Here is a 7812-nt window from a genome sequence, read left to right as displayed (position 1 = left end):
TTCTGAGTGTTATGCATGATTCTATTGCACTTCACTTTGAATATTTGATGTTCTGGTAAATTGGATTTAGATGGTCATCATGGTCTAAGGTATGGAATGCGGGGCAAGTTATCTCAAATGGCTTTTCTCTTGGCCTTGTTTTTGTTAATCAAGATATCATTAGCAGAGTAACTCTCGTGTTCTGAAGACCAGGTTTTTCAGACCAAAGAAGATTGCAGAGAAGGTTTATTCATGTTGTTGATGCTTGTTTTATAGGTGAAAGTTAGAAGGACACAATCCAATTTGAAGTGTAGCAACATCTTGGAATAAGCCTAGTTTATGTAGGTGTTTGTTTATTTTTGTTGATCTTATGAATGGTTTATCCTATTTTGGTGACAGTGGTTAATCCTATTGTTGGTTTAGATTTGAGGAAGGGGAGGAATCTTAATCAACTACCAAAGGTAAACAACAACTTTGTTAACTACTAGTCCTCTTAGAAGTGAACTTAATCTAACACTGATTCTTCTTATACTTCATGATCTCTTTATCCTCCTCTGATACTTTGTTTTCCTCTTGTGGAGTTTGTTTCATATGATGCTAGTGCAGTCTGTATGTAGCAACATGTTGATGCATTGTGCCATGACACGCCGTGTCTCTAGTGAAAGCTTGAGTGGTTAGAGGAATTAATCTTATACAATTGTATATGAATTGCTAAAATTATTTCAACTTTTTATTGTATGGTTAAGATTTTACTCACCCTCTTGGGTCTAACCTAATACACATTCTATTAGAGTGGAAGACATATAATTGCAAAACTTAAACTTGGAATCATCAGCAGAGATTAATTGCCCATATATTTATTTTATCAAGACCACTTGTATCAACCAACTTGTGCTCTTTTACAAATTTGATTTCATTTAAACTACTTTATTCTTTTATATTATTTAAACCATGATAGTTTATGTCTATAATAATATGCTTTCTTTCCCAGAGATTTATGAAGGTTTTTTTTGAAGAGATTCTACTTCTCTCTTCACATATGGCATACAGAACATTTTTTTTTTTGGGGTGGGGAAGTGTATCAAACCCACATGGTAAGATCTTGCTGATTTTGAGATGTACAATGATCCTAAGGCCCAGTTAGTAACAGGCCGTTACTAGGCCCTTCCGAAATTAAATCTTAATGGATTTTATATTTTCGTATCAACTGAATGAATGGGCTGGGCCAAGCTGGGATGGACCGGGCCTGAGCTGGTTCAATCTATCAACTGATTTCACACATGTTCACTATGATATAGACTTCTTAGTTCAAACCCAAAGAAACATTTTCTATTACACAACCAGGCCCATACAACATAACTGAAGTAGGTATGGATGTGTAAAAACTAAAAACACCGAACCAAATCAAACCATAAAAACTGAATTATTTGAGAAAAAAACTCAAACCGTACCATTTCTATAAAAACAAGTTAGGTTGGAACTGAACCTTTTGATTCGATTCAATCATGCATATAGCGAGAAAAAATCAAACTGAACTAGATCATAAAAGACTGAACCATTTACGGAAAAACTGAATCAAACCATTCTTATAAAATAAGTTTAGTTCAGTTCAGTTTTGTTTAGTGTTTTAATCAAACCATGTCTAACGGTAGGTGTATGTGTGTGCGTCTGAGTAAATTTGTCTCTATTGTTTAGGATAAGGTCTTAAATTGTAGTTTCATTGCTCTTCTCGTTAGCTAAATTGCTGGAAATTAGAGAGGTAACTGCTACGTGCTTGAGATTAGTGTTGAATTGTTTTCATCCTTTACGTAACTTACACCGTCCTTTCTCTTTGATCATAAGCAAACAGAAACATTAAAGTGACATGTGAAGTCATCATATTTCATCATTGTGCCCGTTGTCTTGATTTCATTGGCCATAAGTATCTATCAGTACCATTTCAAAAAGACCAATTTCTTATTTCTATAACAATTATTCCAAGCTTGTTTGTAGTACTGAGTGTCGTTCTAACGTGTCAATATTCAGATGGTGCAGAATTGAAGACGTGACCCCAGCAGGTTTGTCCTTAGTTATAAATGCTGATCAGGTTCTTCTCTATTTAACACATGCTCTTAAGTGTCTTCTTGTTCATTAGATGAGATGCATTATCTATGAACAATGATGTTTATTTTAAACCTTATATGATAGACAAGTGGAATGATGATGATGATCTATCAATTAATAATGTTTTTTTTAAACTCTGTGATAGAAGAAAGACATAATCTATCAATATATAATAATGTCTACATTAAAACGGTATTATAGAAGAGTGGCATTGGACTGAGTCACTTCCTAGAAATGGAATTGATTTTATAAAATTTTGTAGAAATTCATGAAAGGCACATTACATGGTTTACGTGTCCTTACAACATGAATGATGTTGTACAAAAGCAGAACAAAACTTTATTGGTTGTAATGTGCACCACACACCCATCCATCACTTTGCATAATATCTGCTCAATTATTCAATTGAAGGTTTCACAGAAAGTTTGTGAGATGAATTTGAATCACACACTGCCTGTTACCTTATCAGTTCGTAGATTCAACTGAGGCAATCATCCACAAACGTCATGCTCCTTATCATCTTTTTTAATCACGGGTGATGCTCGAGTCATTAGGAAAAAAAATGTGTGGACACAATGGCATGTTAGGAGCATTAGGAAAACGAGGGAGGAGGAAAAAAAAGGTTTGAAAGAGAAAGTATAAGTTTTTTCTTTTTTCTTTTCTTTTTTTTAACTTTTACTTTTAGAAATATTTTTTTTTCTCTAACCAAAAATGAGAAAAGAAAGAGAAATATAGATGTGATACATTATATGATGTGAGAAAATAGAAAGATAGAAAATATATAATTAGGGTTAATTGAGATGTATGTCAATATACCACCATTTTTCCTTTGTATGGTAATATTGGAATTGAAGAAAAATAGGAAAGAAAGAGAAGAAACAGAATAGAAATTATTAATGAAGAATGTGTGTGTGTGTGTGTTTTTTTATTGTCATGGGTATTTTTCAACTCAAATTTTTAAAGATTTATTTCATTCGTCCTACTATAATTATTACTCATTCGAAAGATTTTTGTATATGACAAAAATTAAATATGAAATTTTTATTAAATAGATCATTTCACTTAAATGGGTGGAAATGAAAAGTAGTTTATATTCTCTTTTTCTTATTTTATTTAATTTTCTTAAATTAAATACTTGTACTTTTTCTCTGATTCTCACCTTTTTTTTCATTATATTTCTATTTTTTCTATTGTTCATCCATCATATTTCTTATCTATTCTTTTTCTTTTCAACCAAATACGGTCAGGTGATTTTTGCGAAGAAGAATTATATATATATATATATATATATATATATATATATATATATATATATATAATGTATTTTTTTATTTTGACATCTATATTTTTATTGTCAGAAAAGATGTTAATTATATGAGATAAAATTTATTCAATAAGATATTAAATTTGATTATGCAAAAATAGTAAAAAAATTGTTTTACACCATAAATCAATCACTAATTATAATACTGATGATGTTTAAGTAGTTTTTTGTAACAATAAATTTATTATACATAACAAGTTGTAATTGAATAACAATGTAAAAGAAATTATATTATTGATATGCGACTATTTTCTCTTTAAAAAAAATAAAAATGATTTAATCTGCTACTTTTGCAAAACTATTATAAATTTTGTTGAGAATGTTGGATATGCTTAATTTATGAACAGTGTACGTACTGGTCATAATATGGATACAATATAATAAAAATGTACATTTAATTAAATAACATGTACCTAAAAACTATAAATTTCACTTTACCTAACACAGTTTATTAATTAATGATCCCGACATAAATAATGTTTTGCCATTTTTATATTTGTTAAAAACAAATGATATTTTCTTCAATATTATTGAAAACTTTCTATCCACTTATCAAGTGGCACGTACTCTTTGTCATTTGTCCTCATGTAAAACTGCGTGGCTACTTTTTATTGGTTTCTTTCTTTAACAAACATGTTTTACAAAATAAAGTAAATTGGTAAACATTGTGACAATTATATAAAAATTAATCATAACTTATTTGAGATAAATAGTGTCCTTTATTTACGAAATAATAACAGTTTAAATGTCATATTTAATTGCAAGTTATCATTGATGAAGCTCTGATCAATTTGATAAGTTGTCAATGATATGTCTACAAATTAACAAATCTTTATTATCAATGATATTACGGCAATAAATTTTCAATTAAAACTGGGTAAACCACTTAAATTCCATTATAATTAAGCCTACCTAGTGAATAAAAAATTAATTACTTTACTTTCGCATGCTATAATTACAAATACATAAATATAAACTCATCAAAATAAAATACATAAAAATAAATAACTTATTTATATTAAATAATTAAATAAAAAATTACTAAAATCGATCTAATAATAAAAAAGTTAAAGTAATATGTATTGAATTCTACATTTGAATCATATAATTGTTATTATAATTTAACTAAATAAGAAATAATTAAATAAATTATCTAAAGATTGTTTATTCTGTTTCCATAAGATACATGCACATAAAAGTAGTTGAATAATGTAAATAAATATATTTTCATAAATTAAATAATGTAAACAAATTATTAAAAGATGTTAATTTTGTTTCTAAAAGATACATGTTTGCAAAATATAATTAAGAATCGGACTCTTAAAATTACTACAAACTCGTAATACCCGAACCCCCCGACCTGGCCGAGTACCCGAACCCGTGAACGCTTAGACCGAATACCCGATCCCGCCGACCACTCTTAAAGTGAATAAAACGCGTCGGTGTGGCCGGCCAAGCTTAGCGCGCGCCTCTACCAGGATGATTACGAAGAGCTTAATTAACATAATACATCGAATTAGCTCCCTAATTTTTCGGGCCCAATCCTTAATTGCGGCCCAATAAGAGCCACTATAAATAGGACCCCAACGAAGTATGTAACTAACTTTTCACCTACCGCATTTATTACGCCAAACACTTACTTGAGCATTGGAGTGTCTTTGCAGGCACCCCCACTTCGCTTCGGACTACCCGGATAGGAACGAGAAGACCGAGACTCAAGACCCGACCCGCTACAACTGGGATAATTGAAGTGTGTATCCTAATACATGAATAGTAGTAATAATAATACCTATATCAATAATAATATTTATAATAATTATTAAATAATTAAAAAGTATAAGAAATAAATTATTCAAAGTTTAATATGAAGTATTAAATAATTAATAATATAACCATATCAATAATATTCAAACATTGTTATTGTTATAGATCATGCCTTACTTAATTTAAAATTAGAGCGTATAAATAAGAATTAACTGAAACACTTTAGTAATATTTAAATATTTCATTTTAAAAAAAATTATAAACAATATTTTTTTATATAAAATAAGTTAAGATCATCATATTATTTATATTTCTTATAAACCATTATTAAATCAAATCAGCTAACAGGTAGGTATTTTCAAAAGACCAAAATTGCAATACTATTACTAACTGTACATATAATTTTAAAGAAATTCCATATTCATATAGAAAAATGACAATAATGACAGTATTAAAAGATTACTTTTTTTTTATTTCACTACAACTGAAACATGGAATATAATTTTTTTTATAAATATAATATAAATGTGTTATGATATAGTGATATAAATATTTTTTTAATTTAAATACCTAAGATAAATTGATTAGATAAATTTTTGAAATTTTTATTTTTGAATTAAAAAAGCATAGATAAATTATAAAAATACGATATTATGATTTCATCATTAAAATTAGAATTTAGAATTATAAATAAATACATCAATATATAAATATTTAGTCTATAAATATTGATAAAAATGTTAATTATAAACGTTAATTACAAAAAATAAGTAAAAATTAAATCATATAAATGCTCATTTTTTTAAGTAAGAATAACAATAATGACATTAAGATTTGAACGTAAATTTTATGTATACTACAATTTTTTTTACTAATAGGCAATCTTAATAGTTCATGTAAATGTTCATTAAGATTGCACACATGCAGCCTACTTTTTCCTCCTTACACTAATCTCCTTTAATTGTTAAAAAAAATGTTGACATAATTTAAATATTACATTGTGACCTCATGAAAGAGAGATTAGTGCAATAATTAAAAAATAAGTGTGTATAATTTCATGAAACATCATGTAGTATAGTATTTATGTAATGGATAAATTTTAGGTATAGTTCTTTAGATGTGATTGGTTGTATTTTTTAATTAGAGTTAGAGTTTTATCTTAAAATTAATCACCTATGTATTGTTAATGTAAAATTTTTTTACATTGATAATTAATTATTTTTTTAATTGTACCATGTCACTATAAACACATTTACTTTTAATAGTGACATGATACAATTAAAAGATATAATTGGTTACCGGTGTAAAAAAACTTTACACTGACAATGTATTGGTAATTAACTTTTTATCTTAATAGTATCTGTAAATGTATATTAATGAGACTTGCATTAAATACAAATGTATAATATTGAGGCAAAACTTCAATAATGATTAGAGAATAACATTAACCACACTTAATGAATTGTACTTAAGTTTTGTGTTATCTAATTTATTCATAAATAAATGTTATAAATACTTTTAATATTAAAGAACTTTTGGGACACATTCATTAATTATAATTCCTTCTTCTTATAATAAATGTCGTTTGAAAAAAAAAAGTTTCAAAATAAATGTCATATTAACTTTTTAATATAGTGCTCCCTCCACTTTTTTTTCATAGTCGTTTTAGCACTATTTTTTTTTAATTTTTCATTGTTACTTTTCTAAAATCAATGACTTATTAATTTTCTTTTTCATTTTTACCCTTGATAATTAATGTGTGTTTATTGCACAATGTGTTTATTTATTTTTAATATACATATTTCTTCTCCAACAACCTAAAGGGTATAATAGGAAAATAAGTAACAAGTACTTTGAAAAACTAAAATATCAATCATTTTTTTAATTCTTGTGCATAACTTTAAACGTCAAACAATAAAAAATTGAGGGAGTATTTGTTAAGTCAAAAAAGGATCTTGAATCCTTCAAGTTTTAATGATAATAAATGAAAGATTTTCTTTGAAACAAAGTTAAATAGCTACAAAGATATATTATATCAGACGAAATGTGAAAAATATATATCGTCTATAAGATGAAGAAAATTAGACGAAGCATACAATTTGTCTCTATGCATTAAACATATACTTTCAAGTGAGACTAACATTAAGTTTCATTAAATGTTTTATTCCTTAACATATCGAACAAGTAAGAAGCTTTAGAAATCTCAAAATTTGTTAAAAAAGGAAAAAAAATTGTCAGAAGCAAAAAGTAAAATCTCGAATATCACAAAAAAGGCTCTGCAAAAAATTGCTCTACATCGACTTCAACTACTTTAAGTTGACATTGCTTCTGCCATGCTCACTTTAGAAGAAAATGATGATAAGTAGCCTGTTAGATCAAATAAGAGATACACATTTTATTAAAGGGCATTTAATGCTCGCATTGAATCCATCAACGATAATCTCTAAAATCAGCAAAAACAACAGATGAAGCAACTCGTGAAGCAAATTGTGAGTTCAACTCAAAATTACTGCAATGGTCATCTTCTCTGAAGCTATTATAAAAGGCGGAGTCTTTAAATAACGAAACAAGCAACATATATAGAATAGAAGAGATAGAAGTGAGACACATTAAGAAATTTGTATAGAGAAGCATACAAAACT

Source organism: Cajanus cajan, chromosome 8 (genome assembly GCF_000230855.2).
Source record: "Cajanus cajan strain Asha chromosome 8, NIPB_CcT2T_4, whole genome shotgun sequence".
Classification (NCBI taxonomy): Eukaryota; Viridiplantae; Streptophyta; class Magnoliopsida; order Fabales; family Fabaceae; genus Cajanus; species Cajanus cajan.
Note: the sequence above shows the minus strand (reverse complement) of the source record.